The following is a 16,686-nucleotide window of genomic DNA, read 5'->3' as shown; positions in this document are numbered from 1 at the left end:
AAGTGAGTAGAACCAAAAGAACATTGTACACAGCAACAACAAGGTTATGTGATGATCAACTGTGAAGACATGACTCTTTTCAACAGTGAGGTGATGATTCAGTACCATTCCAATAACTTGTGATAAAGAAAACCATCTGTATCCAGAAAGGACCACTCTGGGGACTGAATTATGGATCACAATAAGTATTTTCATCTTCTTTTCCCCCCTTTTCCCCCTTTCTGATCTGATTTTTCTTGTGCAACATGATAAATATGGAAATGTGTTTAGGAAAAATTGTACATGTTCAACTTATATTGGATTACTTGCTATTTAGGGAAAGGGGGAAGAAAACTATGGAACACAAGGTTTTGCAATGGTCAATGTTGGAAACTTTGCATATATATTGAAAAATAAAAAGTTATTATAAAAATAAAGCTTTTTTTTTTTTTTTTTACTGACTAGCAAAGAATTGGAAGCAAAGTTGATGCCCACCAAATGGGGAAACCCTAAACCAGATGTGGTAATCGTAAGGCATAGTAACTATACCCAAAGAAATGGTGAGTGAGGAAAGGCATGGGAAAAATTTGTGTGAACTAATGGAAAGGAGGGGGGAACAGCCCCAAGAAAATATACATAATGACCACTTGACTGAATACACTAAGTGGGCAAAATAAAGAAAGCAGAGTGGGGTAAAATTATTAGTCAGTGGGTAAAAAATTACTTCTATAGCTCACTATGTCCCTCCTCCTTTTTCAGTCTTGTTGAAAGGGTGGTGATGGCAAGTAACCTTAAGACTTTTCTATAGGTTGGTGAGTGTTGAACTTTGTTTCTCTCTCCTTCTTGGGATGGCTGAGAGGACATAAAAGAGAAATATACTGGGAAATGTGATTTGAAAACAGCAATAAAATGTAATTTGGAAACTTGAAAGCCCCAAACAAAGGAAAAGTAAATTCAGTAATACTGGTCAGGATGGAAAAATAAAGTAAAATAAACACAGGAAAATGCCACTCAAGATGGTTTGTAGAAAGCCAAAAGAATTGATTCCCACAAAAACAATGATAACTGAATGTAGTGAGATTGTGTTTGAGTTTTGGCCCAAGAGACGACAAATGAGAAGTTACCTTCTACTGGAGCCTTCTCTCCCTTTCTACTCCCTCCTTCCCCTCATTTTACATCCGTGGGGAATTTTGAGCTGAAAAATATAAGCTATATGAAGCTAGAAACAACATCAGTCTGATTCCGAGTTAACTACTCGTCCTTTCCTCCCCTCCCCCCCTTTTTTTTTAAAAATAAAGGGTGGTTCTTCGACAGAGTGGCCCCTTAATGATTAGTGAGTGATGGGAGGAAGACAGGGTTATGTGGTGGATTATCTCGGGAAACAAACAGCTTTGAAAACAAAATGCAAATTTGTTGTTCGGTTGTTCCAGTGTCTTTGTAGCCCCTTTAGAAGTTTTCTTGTCAAAGATATCCAAGTGCTTTGCCATTTTCTTTTCCAGCCAATTTGACAGAAGAAGAAACTGAGGCAAATAGGAATGTACTGGTCCAGGGTCACACAGCTAGTGGGAGCCCCGGCACTCTATCCACTGTGTCACTGTACCACCTAACTGCCCATACACACGCGTATACAAATGAAGACTAAATGAAGCGAGATAGACAAGTTGCTCCTTTTGTCCAATATGACCCCTTCTCCCCGCCTCTGCTTAGATATAGCGGCGCACTACACTGGTGGTGCCTTGGACCTCCAAGGCTCCCTGGAACTGACTTTCCCAGACCCACGCGGAGGGTCAGGTGTGGGCAGTTGAGGGAGCAGCCGGAGTATTGGTCGGGAGCTGTCCAAATGGATGTGTCCAGACTGGAGTTCTCAGAGGCTTTTCTGGGTTTGCTCCTCTCTTTAGCTTGTGTCTTGCTCTTTTCTCCCCGAAGAGAACCAGATGGTTCCGAAAGCCGCCGAACAGTTTGTTCAGGATTGCTCAGGTTCTAATCTCCATCCCCTCTAGTTGGACGCTGTGCCGAGAGCTGCAGGGTTGGCTGCGGGCACTCCTAGCGTCGTCCTTTGGAATGGTCAGGATGTTTTGCTCTGGTCAGCCTTAGGGTAGCGTCTGCTCCTCAGAGACCCCAAGACTGTGCATGGAAATAAATATTTCTTGTTATATCGAAAGGCAGACAGAATCTATTGGCAGGAGAGAATGTGGAAGGGGATTGAATACCTGCTGGTCAAGAGTTCCCGCCAACCTGCTTCGGCCTAGAAGCTGCGGTGCTGGAAGAAAGGGATTGGCTTTATAGAGGACAAGGTCGATCTCCACGACTCAGCCTTTGGGGAGGTTACTCGAAGCCTAGAGACAAAAGGAGAAGTAACAGAATGATGGGAAGAAGCTGGTACAGACCTCCAATGTCGGGGATGGAGGGAGGGGAAAAGCGGAGGGCGGTGGTTTGAGTCCCAGTGAGTCGGGAAAGAGTGGAGTAGGTTAAGAAGTCAAATAGGGTGAGCTGTTTGGGGTGCTGAATAAAGGCAGTAGTTGCCTCTGAAATAGTGACTTCGAATCCCGCTTCTGAGATTGATTCTTCTCCACATAAGTGCAGGCACAGAGACAAGAGGAGGCCTTTTGAGGAGTGGGGACAAAACCTGAGGAAAAAAGACTGCTTCCTGGTTTGGATTTGCCTTTCCAAGTAGTTCTATCTCTGTTTCTCATGTGATACTCAGAAACATGCACACTCTCTCTCTTCCTCCCCCCCACCTTTTTTCCCCCTCTCTTCCCTTTTTCTTTCCCCTTCCTCCTTCTCCCTCTCTTTCTTCCTCCCTCTCCCTTTCTCTCCCTCCCCCCTCTCTCCCCTTTTTTCTCTCGTCCTCTCGATCTCACGTTCTCTCTCCAAATCGAAAGCAGAAAGAAGATTCCTTATGAACTTGGAACCAAAATGTTCCAAATATCTACTGAGGCAGAGTGATGGAAACACTCTGAGAAGCAAAGATGAGGAAACAAAGGAAGTATCTTTCAACTGTAGATTGGGCTTGCGAATGGTCCAGGATGGTGGGCATTCCATCTATGATAGAAGGAATTAAGAGAAACAAGGGAAGGAGAATCAGAGTAACTGGGAGTTTGACAGAAGCAAAAAAAGCAAGAGATTCCAGGACTATGAGAATGACAATGAAAAGAACACACACAAAAACAAAAACAAAAACTGCATCAGTCAATGTAGTACAAATCTTGACAAGGCAAGGCAAGAGACTCTGAATACAGAAACAAAATATAAAAGCTCATCTTCATTAACTCCCACTTCTGCCAAACAGACAAAAAATAATAAGAAAAAGTTCTGGGTTGAATTTGGGAATAGGAGAAAGAAACCATAAAAAAAAGGAAAGGCAACAGTCATGGATTTAGTCACTAGTCGGGAATGTTCTTGAGTTTTTGCTTTGAGAAATGGAGACATCTATTTGGAAAGTCTATTGGAGACATCTATTTGGAGACACCAGGAAGTAGTTCCCCTCCCCAAATGAATACACCTATATACATGCACATATGTGTGTGTGTACATACTTGTGTGTGTACAAGTCAAAATAGAACCAGTCCCCTCTATTGACCACAGGTCTTGGAGGCTGACTCACCTGAAGAGTGAAATTGTTTCAGTGTGATTATCTCTTGAGAGCCGATTTGGGGCAGTCTTGGTCCTGGTTTGTAAAGATGACTGTATTGTCTTGTATGTTGGAGTGGAGGAGTTGGAAAATGACTACCTGAAAGAATGACCATTTTTAGTATAAATGAATAGACAAAAAGATATTACCACATGAGGAATCGAACCCAGGAGCTGAATCTTAGCCACTAGACCACCAGTGAGATGATAAAACAGTAGAATCCAGGAGTCAGAGAAAATAATCCATCATGTTTCAATCCTGTAATTGCCTTCCTTTTTTTCAAGTCAGTCCAACCCACATCACCCCAAGTCCTGTCATCTACTTGTTTCTCCTTAGCTCAATGGTACCTCTTTTCTCCAATATTGTTCCCCTGCCACCACCCTTGCCCACCTGCTCTCAACTCCCATATATATGCTCTTCTTCTCCCTAGGCTTGGGAAGATCCTTGAGATTTCTGGCCTGCTTCCGGGAGCCTTGTCCTATCGAGAACAAAGCCTTCAAGGCTGCAAATAGAAACCCAAGAGATCAGCTGGTTTTCCTGATGGTTGGGCCACTGGAGTTCCAATGTGCCCAGATGACAGAACTCTAGGTCAAAATGCCAACAGTGACCAGCCACACAGAGACTTGCCTTCCCCATAGCCTAGTGTGGTTTCCTCCCTGGCCTGCTCCCTTTGGATGTCCTAAAAGGCTCTGCTAATTGGTTCTGTGATTGGGAAGACACCATAAGCTGTAGCCAAGCAACCTCAGGGCAGCCTTCCCTTCCAGTGATGTTTTGGCCTGTTCCTCAGGATCAGCTGGATTGAAGGAGCTCTGCATTGTTCACTAGGTGCTAAGCAAAAAGAAAAATAGCAAGTAAAGTTAAAAAGGAGATGGAAGCTACCCTGCACACCGGGGAGTCTGAACCTGATGATCTCTGTGACTAAGTATGGTATCACTACACTAAAAAAGATCCCAGACTCACTTATCCCTTACCTGTTGCACCATTCTTGAAGGCACATAGTCTAAACAGAAAAACACCCTTTCCAAGTTCTGGCTTGCCTTTCCAAAGTTTGTGTGTCTGTCCCTTTGGACCTTCTTTCTCCATTCCACCTGATTGTGGCCAGGCGGTAAGCAAAAGGGTGGTTTATTCAACTCTAGCCAAGAGATGATACTCAGAGTCAGTCTTGATCCAGAGGAGCGAAGCTTTTCAACTTCAGGGCCACAGACCTTCTCGATCCATTTTGCTTCTCAGGAAACTGGGAAGTTACACCAGGGACCTAGATCTAGCCTTGAGACTCCTAAGCTAATTTAAAAGGGAATGCATGCATGAATCAAAATAAATTCAGTCCTTCATTTCTTTTTGTCCAGAGAGCCCTCTCCTAGACTTCAGTGACCAAAACTAAGGTGTTGGCAGCTTTTGGGACTTGGAGAAAGATAATGGCTGCCTAAGACTGTTTTCTCAAAAGCCAGCTGGACAAATAAATCCTAGTCCACAGAGAGGGCTGCTGGTGTGCTGCCCTTCCTCCTGGTTAGCCTGCATTTCTGGGAACAGAGCAACTCCCCCAAGGTCCGTATACCCATTTGATTCTCTTCACTTTAGCCAGCCTGGTGACAGACCCGGCCTCATCATCTTCACGAATCACAGTGCTCATTACAGTCTCGGTATCTTGGTTGGAACTTTGCCACTGTGCCCAAAGAATCCCTTCTGCAAATCTGCTACTTCCAAACCTCCCCCACATGGCCTAGGTCTCCTTTATTACAGTCGTCACCCTGGACTAGAAAGTCTTCCTCACTACGTTTGTTCAAACTGACTCTATTGCCTTTTTCTAATGGCCCCAAAGGCATTCCCTGGTGCCAAATGGGGGGTTCCAGTCTGGTGCCTGTCCCCAGAGACTCTGATGGGTTTGTTCTTCTCCATGGCTTGAGGCGATTCCCACTTTCTCTCAGAGGAGAACCTAATGGCTCCGAAGGCAGACCACGGGGTAATTTAGTCGGGTTCTCCAAAGTTGAGCCTATAGTTGCCAGCTCTTCTCGCTTGGAGCAGGACATGATGTTTCTGAACTGATTTGGAGAGCTTCTGATATTGGAATGGGATGGTTTCGTAATGAAAGATCTACTCTGGCCAGTCCTCAGACAATGCCTGCTATTCAGAGACTTGGAGGCCGAGTATGGAAACCGGCACCCACAAGTCCAATTGGACTGACAGACCCACAGACAGACAGACGCTGTTGGTAGGAGGGGTGTGTGAAAGCTTTGGAGATTTGGGTTCCCGCTCGGTTGCTTTCACGTGGAGGTTGTGAGAGTGTACCGAAGGGAAAGGTCTTGGTGAAGAAGTCGATGGGGGGAACGTCGGCTTCTAGCGAGGCAACTGGAAGGTAGGAGACCAAGGAGGGTTATGTAGACTCAGCAAGCAGCTGCTGTTACGGTCTTTTAAAAGATTAAAGGAATAGTTGGTTTGAGGTGAGAGTGATGAAGGTCAAGCTGGTAGTATGTTTACGTGGTCAGGATGGCCGAGCGGTCTAAGGCGCTGCGTTAAGGTCGCAGTCTCCCCTGGAGGCGTGGGTTCGAATCCCACTTCTGACAGATCTAGTTTTCCTCCTTCATCCAGTTAACCACCGTAGGGTACGCTTTCCAGAAGACTCAGAATATCAATACGAAATAGGAGAATACCCCAAGTACGATAACCCTTAGATGTCTCTAGGGTGACCAATCAGGCATCCTCCCATCCCCTTCTCAGATCCCAGGCCTCTATCTCTCCCGGCTGGTGTCTCCAGGTTAACTCTCGATTTCTTCCGATCTATTTCTTCCGATCTACGTAGGCTTCTTTTCTTTTTCTAATCCCAGCTCAAAGCCTTTCAGGTCTATTAAATCTGGTACGGCCAGCAATCATCGTTTTTTGGTCCCTTATTCCCAGACTCCCAAGTTCAGTCCTGACTTCGCAAACAGATATCTCTCTCTCAATTCCTCAGGGTATTCCAGGGGAGATTTTAGATCAAATCATTGGTGCTGGTGTCCCGCTGTCATACTTTTCCCTTTTATTTTCTTTGTACTCCTCTACATTACAAAGACCTTTTTTTAAAAAATCTTTTGACTTTTTGGTTTTGCGTCAACGAGAGCTGGGCTGGAGGCAGGTCCGTTTTTGGTTATGTCCTCCTGCTCGTTTCTTGGAGCCAAGATTTGTCTTTAGAACGAATGACAGAGTCTTTGTCTTCTTTTTCTGTTTTTTATTGTGGACATTCTCCTAATTTAGTTATTTCTTACTTCCGGTTCTGCTGAATTGACCGTGAATCTGGTACATACAACTCTTCCTTCTCTAGATTCCTCCTACTGGCCGTTTGAGTCTAGGGCCATTAGACATCCTTTCTTAGAGCACTGTCTAACAGTTCCGTGACTCGCCTGCCCAATAAATGGTCACAGGGAGCCCCGCCTTTGTTTTCACGTCATGTTACCCTGCAGCTTGTAGGTCGGTGAGGTTGTATGTATTATCAATTGTTCGGTAAGGTGGAAAAATGTCATTTGTGGGGATGGCCAGATTAAGACGCGAAACCAGCACAGCCTTCGTTTTCATGTCATGTTATCCTGAAGCTTGTAGGTTGATGAAGTTATATGTATTAATCATTGTTCGGTAAGGCGGTTGTCATGTGTGAAGATGGCCCGATTAAGACACTAAAGCAAAAAGTATTTTCCCTGACCGGGAATCGAACCCGGGCCGCGGCGGTGAAAGCGCCGAATCCTAGCCACTAGACCACCAGGGACTGCATAAGGAGCAGTCATTACTATGATCATCTAGTTTATTTGAAAAGTCTCAAGCCGCTCTTTTGCTTCTCTAGTCCTTAAATTTTACACCTCATACACACTTATCTCCCTAGCTCAGTCCCATCTGCAATCCTGATTTTCCAGGACAAGTCACGCATTCACCTCGCCCCCTAGCTCCGCGTCTCCTGTCCTGCCCACAAGTGTTGTGCCACGGGCACTCTCAACTCTCACGTACCTTCCTCCACACCCTTCTCCTGGCATCTAGGCTGTGAAAGTCACCTGTACTTTCAGCCTCCGCCTGACGAGCTGCAAAGCTTGCAGCTGTGAGTATTTTGCTTTATATGTCTCGCCTCCCCTTTTACCAATAATCTCAATGAGTTTGATTGGCAATGGAATACTGCAAATCAAAGAAAATGGGCATTTTAGAAAATTTTAAAAAATAATTCCAAATCCCTTTTCAGAACAGTTGGATCGAGCACCAACAGTGTAATCCAGGACCAGATAACTATGACCTTAGATTGTTACCCGTTTTTCTTTGCTAGATGGTTGGATGTGAAGTGAAACCTCTTATCTGGTTACCTTTTCATTGTCCTGATAACTCGATAGAGCATACTTGTATTTGGTTGTTAATAAAATTTGTCATCCCTATTTTGAGAAATGTGCTTTTGACCACTAATCTTAAATCTTTCGGACTCAGGACCAGCAAAGGTCTGGGTCCTAGGAAGGGAATGAAGAGTGGGGGATGGCAAATTTGCTTGAAGTTGACAGCTAATGTAAATTGCTTTTCTTATTCTTTCCAGTTCCATTTCTGCTTCAGATTTCTGGAGCCTGACCCTTGAGATCTGGACACTCTCACTTCGGCCATGCCTGGGACATATAAATACCGTTCTGATGACATCTCCCTGAGCTCTCCCCAGCTCTACAAACCAGCAACCAGGAACCCAACGATCTGATCAAATTAATCTTGTCCTCCTCTGATGGCCCATGCATGATATAGAGAGTTGGGTTTCAGCCCTTCACCTAGTAGAGAGTACTTTTCTGCTGACTCCACCTAAATATCAGGATGGGCAGGGAACCTGGAGCAGGGAAAGCCAGAAGGGTCACCTTTAAGGCATTGGGTCATCCCTAGAGATTTCTTCCAGTTGCTCCCTTCTAGAGGTCCCTGAAGAATCTGGTCTGTCTGTCCTTGAGAGGGAAGAAAGAGAAAAAGGGCTCTTTCTTTTTGATGTTGGTCTTCCCCCACACAAATGATGACAAAATTCTTAATGGAGAGGAACAGAAGGTATTCATGAATGATCTTTGGCCATGTCCTGTAGTGTTGTTCTTTTCTAAAATATGATGTTCTCTAGGAGCAGATTTCTTGGGGAGCTTCTGGGGGCAGCCTTAGTTTCAGTTCAGAGTAATAATCACCTCAAATGCAACCAGGAGCTAAAGCCCAGTCCTTTATTGTCTCCTACAAAATAGCCTGTAATTTTTGTTATGAAACAAATCAAGGTGGATAGAATAATAAAAAAAACCCTGCAGATTGGGAGAGATATTAGCATCTCCTTGTACCCCCTCGCCATTCTCACAGTATGATACCCAGTATGTATGGGGTACTGACAAAGACTTTCAAGAGCCTGCTTGGTGGTAGTAAGGGGATAGGCATAAGTAGGTGTCTGACTTTTCTGCTTTGTCTCTTATAGACAAAAGCTCAGCAGGGAAAGACTAACAAGAACCTTGTAAGTGGCAAGAATTGACAATGGAAATTATCCATTCTCTGTTATCCTCCCTCATTCCTCACTTCTACGGAGAATCTCCTAGAAAGGCCCTTCAAGCAACTAAACACAACTTTCCTTCCACTCACCCCCAACCCTTTCTAAAGTGGCTTCTCATCTAATTCCTCAACTGAAAGTGCTTTCACCTAAGGTAATGAAGATCTTGGCAGAAATGAATCTTACCATCCTTCTGAACCTCTCTTGAGATTTGTACAATGCAATCCCTCCTCTTGAATACTCTCATCTTCCCTAACCTGTCTCTCTTTCCTTCTCCTTTCTCTATGGCTTTTTCTTTCTCTCTTTTGCCTCAGGAATCCCTATGATCCAGATCTGTTCACTATGGGGTGTCCTTCAGGATATCCATTCCAGGAACTTTTTGTACTCCAGTTCTGCAGACGTTCATATTCCATTCTCTCTCAGACTTCTTTAGTTCTTCCCTTGTTTCAATTACTCTTGGCAAATTACTGAGATGTGTATATGGAGACCACTATTACACGAGGTCCTAAGACACATCTCCACTCTATTTCAAATTCATCACGTACAAAATGGAGCTTATCTCCCATCTCTTAAGCCCTGCCACTTTCCCACTGAGTATAGAGATTGGTGAGGGGAGAGGAAATTTTGTAATTCTAGGAAGGACAGGGCCATCTTCTCCGGACCTTGCTTTCTACCCTTCATCATATAATTCATACTCCATTCTCCTCTATTTCTCTTAAACCACATCCACTGAATTTCCAAATCTTAGCTTCTTAAACTTCACATCTTCCTTTGAATTCATATTCTCCCCCTCTCACTTCCAAGGATCACAGACCTCCTTTGGGTATCATCACTCTCTTGAAGGAACAGCTTCTCAATTGATCTCTAGCCTTCTCTTCTCCTCCTCTCCAATCAATTCCTAGCACAACTTGCCAAATTTTTCTTCCAAGAGCACCAGTGTGCCCATGTCCCTCTCTTACTCGAGGACCTCAAGGACCAATATCTTGCAGCTTATAATGCCACTATCTCAAACTGAAAGCCAACATTTCAGAAGAAAACATTATTTGGAAAAAAGAAAAGTCTGGAAAAGGAATCAGGTGCTTTTCAGAATTGTAGTTAGATGAAGACTTCTTATCCAAATAAGGGAGAGAGAGGACATCATATGTAGAAGCCCAGAGATAGAAATGATTGCTTCACATTTGTCACCTTGAGAATGAAACAAGTCAAGAGGGATCAAATAAGGAGGGAAACTGCAGATTGGGACAAATATTAGCGTCCCTTATCATTCCCTTCCCCACCCTCCCAGTGTGCTTTCCAACATGTGTCGGGTATGGACAAAGTCTAGAATTTTAGGAACCATATTCTTAAGAGATAGGTGATCCAAGGATAGTAACAAGAAGGCTAAATATAACCTGCTCTAAACTGATCACAGTGTTAGTCACCTCAGAGCCGATACTGGTGGATTAAACAGGGAAATCGTTTTTCTTAACCTTCCTGGAATTCCCAGATTCCCTCAAGGCTGAACGCATGTGTCACCTCCTATGGCGACCGTTTAACGACATCTATCCTAGTTACTGCTGTTCGTCAAATATTCCCATAACTTTGGATCTGTTTGCAGCAGGAATCTCTCCCCACCTTCACCATCATCCTCGCTCCCATTGGAAACTCCTTGAGGGAAGAACTGCGTTTGGATTTATGTCTTGGCGTTCTCCATATGTAGCTCAGCGCGCCGGCACAGTAAGAGCTGCTGGAGAAAAGCTTCTGTTCTGGAGATGCAGACTTCCAAATCTCGGTCTATGTTGTCACGCTAGACTCAAGAACCTTTGATGAACCGCGGGAGAAGTTCCTTCTACTAAGATCGATTGACAACTGTCGCCCTACCTGATACCGGAGAGAAGGGACAACGTAAGTGACGTACCTACGGTCAGACAGCGCTAGGAAGCCGAATTACTTTGGGAATTGGAGCGGGCTTTGGTAAAGAAACAAGCTTTAATGTAAGTCCCTTATTTGACAGGTGAGGGAATTTCAGGCAGGTGAGTTGCAATGTGCTGAATAAAGTCCCGCAAGTAATCCTGCCAGGATGGGAGGAGGGGAGCGATGTAAGTAAGGGTAGAAAATGGGAATTTTAGTTGCAGATGGGCGCAGGGGTGTGAGGGTGGAGGGTTTCCGGAGCGCAGAAATGAATCTTGGCAGAAGACTGGAGCCTATCCTTGGTGGTGGCGACTGTGAGAGATAAGTGTGAAGGAGGTGGTGGTGGAAGGTCTGGGTGTGGTGGGAGTTCTCGTGGAGTTGCATTTGTCTTTCCGGATGTGTCAGCAGAGAAGGGAGGAAGAGGGTCCAAAAGGACGGAGGCGACAGTGCCTGCAAAAATTGGGTGTGATTTCCAGGGAAAATTTCTCTTCCTAAAATAGATGGTCTTTATCAATATTGTCCAGCACGTAAAGGGAGCTTTTCAGCGAGTCCTCGTTAGTATAGTGGTGAGTATCTCCGCCTGTCACGCGGAAGACCGGGGTTCGATTCCCCGACGAGGAGAGTTGAGAATGTTTTTCATCCCCTTTTACTTTCTTGTCTTAGTTTACAGTTGATAACTAGACAAAATTCCTTCATCTGCACCCCAGCATACAGGCTCGGTGGATGCTTGCCTCTGCCTGCAAACAGTCCGGGGGCCATAGGAAAGAGAAGCTGTAGGGCCATCCAAATGGCACCGAGGGCAAAAGACAAGATAACTCCAAGTGATTGTGTGAGTCTTTGGCCATTTGGGAGTCCGGACCTCTATTCTGGGGTAGTCAAGGCAGCAAGGGCATCGGCTTGACCTTCCAACCTCTGCCCTTGTTCCTCTTTAGACTTTTCTCCAGGCGATAATAAGTTGTTTTTTTGTTTTTTGTTTTTTCGGAAAGGCTGACAGCGCCAGTGCCTCTTCCCGAGCCTAGGAGCGAGACTGGTGATGGATTTTGTGTAGAAATTGAGGGTGGACAAGGGAGAGTGATGTCCAGGACTTGTGTATGAGCATTGGAGAAGCTGAGATCGAGTGTAATCTAAGGCTTTACCTTTGAATCCACTCCTCCTCCCACTTCTCACCTTAATATCTGTTCTCAGGGAAAAGAGATTTTTATTGCTTTTGCTGTTCTTCCCATAGCTTAATCTTCCTCAGCCTCAGGCTATCCTCTTCTGCTTCCCTTTTGGGTTTACATGCTTGCCTCTTTCAGATGGGAATAACGTTTATTTAATACAGACTCCTTTCCCCCATCATTCCTCCATGTTCCTGTACTCTTCTTCCACATTCTAACTCCATGACAAGTTGCCACTCCTTTTTTCATTGGTGCATTTTCTTTCTTCATCAAAGCATTTCTCTTTGTGTTTTTCTTTTATCTAGGGTGCAAAAGGATTCTAGCACCGGACCTAGAATCTAGCAGATCATTCAAACCCAGTCTTATTCACTAGCTGTGCAACTCTGTGTTAAGTCACAGCCTCAGTTTCCTTAAAAAATAACTTCCAAGAGGAGTTGTGCACAAGACAGACAATATTTGTAAAGTACTTATCACAATGGCTGGCAAATAAGCACTTAATACATGCTCATTCCCTTTTCTATATAGGAAAGTTCATTAAGTTGTCACTACATATCTATGCAGAATGTTTAACATCTTGGAGGAAAGGGTACCCCTCAATGATTTCATGGTAGTGTGGAGTTCCTCAGCAAAGATGAGGGAGTGTACATACAAGCTAAGTGAAAGGGTATACCATTTTAAAAAGATCTCTAAGATAGATACACATTCTTCTTCTAAATGAATGTCCAGGGAGGAGAATGCTGTGGTCCCTGGGAAACCTGAGGATGTCATTCTAGAGGATCACTATCAGTGATCTTACTGGCAATAGGACAGTTTGCAAGCTAGAGACCAATGACCTCTTAACTACCTTATTACAGATGACTCTGGTTAAATATATAGAACTGACAGGAGTTAAGTCTTCTGTAAGGGTGATATTCTTGGTGCTAATACCCTTCAAGGTCAATTATCTCACATTAGAAGACCCATTGTGAATTGCATTGGGCATCACTCACTCCATGAATCTTATGACTGAGATCTCAGACTTGGTCTTTCCAAAGAGCGAACAAAAATAGCCTTCACAACTTGGAAGTGGGGCTTTGTTTAAAAAAAAATTTTTTTTTTTGCTATCTTTTCAATTTAAATATTTTTCTCAAAAGGAAGAAAAGATCATTCTTTTAAAATTCTGAATGTAAACAAAATAGTATCCACTTCCCATTGCAACATTCAAAGATAGGATTATATTTGAAAGCAACTCTCCGTAGTTTGGAACTATGCTCAAAAAGTTATCAAACTGTGCATACCCTTTGATCCAGCAGTGTTAATACTGGGCTTATATCCCAAAGAGATTATAAAGAAGGGAAAGGGACCTATATGTGCACAAATGTTTGTGGCAGCCCTTTTTGTAGTGGCTAGAAACTGGAAACTGAATGGATGCCCATCAGTTGGAGAATGGCTGAATAAATTGTGGTATATGAATATTATGGAATATTACTGGTCTGTAAGAAATGACCAACAGGATGATTTCAGAAAGGCCTGGAGAGACTTACACGAACTGATGCTGAGTGAAATGAGCAGGACCAAGAGATCATTATATACTTCAACAACAATACTATATGATGACCGGTTCTGATGGACCTGGCCATCCTCAGCAACGAGATCAACCAAATCATTTCCAATGGAGCAGTAATGAACTGAACCAACTATGCCCAGAGAAAGAACTTTGGGAGATAACTAAAAACCATTACATTGAGTTCCCAATCCCTATATTTATGCCCACATCATTTTTGATTTCCTTCACAAGCTAATTGCACAATATTTCAGAGTCTGATTCTTTTTATACAGCAAAATAATGTTTTGGTCATGTATACTTATTGTGTATCTAATTTATATTTTAATGTATTTAACATCTACTGGTCATCCTGCCATCTAGGGGAGGGGGTGGGGGGCTAAGAGGTGAAAAATTGGAACAAGAGGTTTGGCAATTGTTAACGCTGTAAAGTTATCCATGCATATAACCTGTAAATAAAAGGCTATTAAATAAAAAAAAAAAGAAAGCAACTCTCCATTTTATACTGCCTTACAAAAAGGATTTCATAAATATTTAAAGCCTGTTTTACTCCCAACTATTCTCTCCTACTTGCCTTCCCTTTTGACCACACATTCTTCCTATTCCCTCCCCCTTTTTGTTAACCTGTTAAGTTTGAATCTCTCTGTGTGGTGAAGCAATAGGGTGGCTAGAGGTTCAAACAGCAGAGAGTGTTAGAGGAAAGTAGGAGCACCAACTAAGGAAGGGCTGGAAATGCCCCATTGTTAGTGTGGAATCTAGGATGAGGAGTATGCTGCATACTTAGAGAATAATCTATGTTAATCCTATGAGAAGGCAGATGATTGAATGCTCATGAAGGGAAGGGCAAGGGGACAAATTTGAGTGGGAAGATAATTCACTAGATGCTGCTGAGGGTAGAAGTCTGGGGTGAAGAAAGGGTTAGGGACCAGACAATATTGTATTTGTATAGCCTAGCTCAGAATGGGCTGGTACCACCAAACAAGTTCCAGGCTTCAGATGAAATGAGGCTTTTGGTTCTTATATCAACTGACAAAAGATTTATTTAGCTCCAAGAGAAGGATATTCAAACCAGGAATGATATTCACCTAGGATCAGTTTTGATTTAACTGAACTCAATTTTTGAGCTTCAGGGGTAAGTGGGTCCTAAACAGCTTCAGGAAAATACAAGTTCCTAAGGAGTCTGGGAAACTACATTAAGATCCTGGAATCTTGAGTCTCTTGAGTCAATTCAGAAATGAATCCCTGAATGAAGATAAATGAGTCAGGCCCACCATTTCCTTTTTATGCAGTGATTTTCTGCCCAAACCTTCATGACCAACACTTAGGGTGATTTTTGGGCCTCTTAAGCATGGCTGTCTAGGACTGTTTCCCCAAGATCCCCAGTGGTGAGGTCCAGGAGTGGACAAATGCTGCCACTTGAGTGGCAGTTGGCCGTCCTAACTCACTCTCCCGGCCAGCTCCATTTCTGGGATCAGAGCAGCTTGGGCAAGGTTTGGATGCCCATTTAACCTCAGCCACTCTAGGAGACCCCAATTATGGCCTTGGTGACAGACAGACCCCATCTCCCCAGTTCCACAAATCATAGTGCTTATTTCCACCGCAGTACCTTGGCTGGGACTTTGTCACTGAAGCCCAGAATATATATATCTCTTTAAAATTATCTTTTTATTTACAAAACATGTGCATGGGTAATTTTTTCAACACTGACCCTTGCAAAATCTTCTGTTCCAAATTTTTCCCTCCTTCCCCCTACTCCCTCCCCTAGATGGCAGGTACATGATAAATACATGTTAAATCTGTTAAATTATATGTTAAATCCAATATATGTATACATATTTAGTATGTATACCTTTTGAAAACTTCTGCCACTCCAAAACCTCTCCACGTGACCTAGGTTTTCTTTTATTTGCAGTCAGCACCCCGGACCAAAATGTCTTTCCCTCAAGACCTACTCAAAGGGACTCTACGGCCCTCTTTTAATGGCCCCAGATGCATTCCCTGGTGATGTCTAACCTGCCACCTGTCCCCAGAGACTGCTAAAGTTGCTCTTCTCCTTGGCTTGTGCTGACACCTCCTTCCTCCCGGAGGAGAGAAATGACGCCAAAGACAGGCACCCGTTAATTTGTTCGGTTTCCATTAGATTGAACCTCCAACGGCCATCCCTTCTGGCGTGGAGTTGGACAGTGTTTCTGAAGGGATTTGGAGAGCTCCTGATACTGGAATGGGATGGATCGGTGTGGGAAGTGGCCGGACCAGCTTTTGGGACGGAGATTTCCACCTGGTTATTTTCTGCCGAAGATTGCGGGAGATACTGAAGGTCCTGTGGATGAAGAGGTCGGTCGGGGGAGTATTATTGGTTTCTGTTGAGGCAACTTCAAAGTAGATCAAAGAGGACTACGTGGGACTAGCCAGAAGTTGTTACAAGAAATAATTGAATTGAGGTAGGCGTGATGACCTTCAGGCTGATAAGAGGCTTAACGTGGTCAGGATGGCCGAGCGGTCTAAGGCGCTGCGTTAAGGTCGCAGTCTCCCCTGGAGGCGTGGGTTCGAATCCCACTTCTGATAACCTTTTCTCTCTCTTTCCTTCTAGCAAGCACAAGTACAAGTTTGCTTCTAGCAAAGACAGGGCTTTAACTTAAGAATAGCTAAAGTAAAAGAACTTTCGCCAAGTGCGGGCTCCATCCTTTAACCTCTCAAGGTGCTTTCTGGATAGTTCCCCCAACGTTGTACTGGGGCACACTACCATCCCCATACACACCTTTTCTTCTGTTAAGGATAGGCAAGCTTTTCCGTCATTTTTTGGCGTCCCCCAGACCACCGGCAAAGGTGTTTTGGGGAGTGGTGCAATGCTAGAAAATCTCCAGGGTTCTTCAGTGGAAGGACTCAACTTAGTAATATTGGTGGTCATATCTCTCCCACCCCTTCCCCAAAGCAAACACCTTCTATATCTTTTGTTTTTTTGACTTGTCGAAGTTGGGGTCGGGGAAGGTACTTTTGC

At 43.9% G+C, this 16,686-nt stretch overlaps 1 long non-coding RNA gene and 4 other non-coding genes across 5 annotated transcripts; 3 read left to right on the top strand and 2 right to left on the bottom strand.

Annotated features, from left to right (window-relative positions):
- Positions 1-1,632: 1,632 nt before the first annotated feature.
- Positions 1,633-6,984, bottom strand: LOC100918556. The gene is made up of 4 exons (XR_147947.3): positions 4,582-6,984; positions 3,584-3,709; positions 2,190-2,315; positions 1,633-2,103 (listed from the first exon to the last, which is right to left on the bottom strand). It is a non-coding gene; the product is annotated as an uncharacterized LOC100918556 (long non-coding RNA).
- On the top strand, positions 6,089-6,171 carry TRNAL-AAG. Its single transcript has one exon. It is a non-coding gene; the product is annotated as a tRNA-Leu (tRNA).
- Positions 6,985-7,271: 287 nt separating the features above from the next.
- On the bottom strand, positions 7,272-7,343 carry TRNAE-UUC. Its single transcript has one exon. It is a non-coding gene; the product is annotated as a tRNA-Glu (tRNA).
- Positions 7,344-11,537: 4,194 nt separating this feature from the next.
- Positions 11,538-11,609, top strand: TRNAD-GUC. The gene has a single exon. It is a non-coding gene; the product is annotated as a tRNA-Asp (tRNA).
- A 4,561-nt stretch (positions 11,610-16,170) lies between these two features.
- TRNAL-AAG lies at positions 16,171-16,253 on the top strand. The gene has a single exon. It is a non-coding gene; the product is annotated as a tRNA-Leu (tRNA).
- The last annotated feature ends 433 nt before the right edge of the window (positions 16,254-16,686 follow it).

This window comes from Sarcophilus harrisii, chromosome 4, assembly GCF_902635505.1.
Source record: "Sarcophilus harrisii chromosome 4, mSarHar1.11, whole genome shotgun sequence".
NCBI lineage: Eukaryota > Metazoa > Chordata > Mammalia > Dasyuromorphia > Dasyuridae > Sarcophilus > Sarcophilus harrisii.
This window is presented reverse-complemented; position numbering and strand designations above follow the sequence as displayed.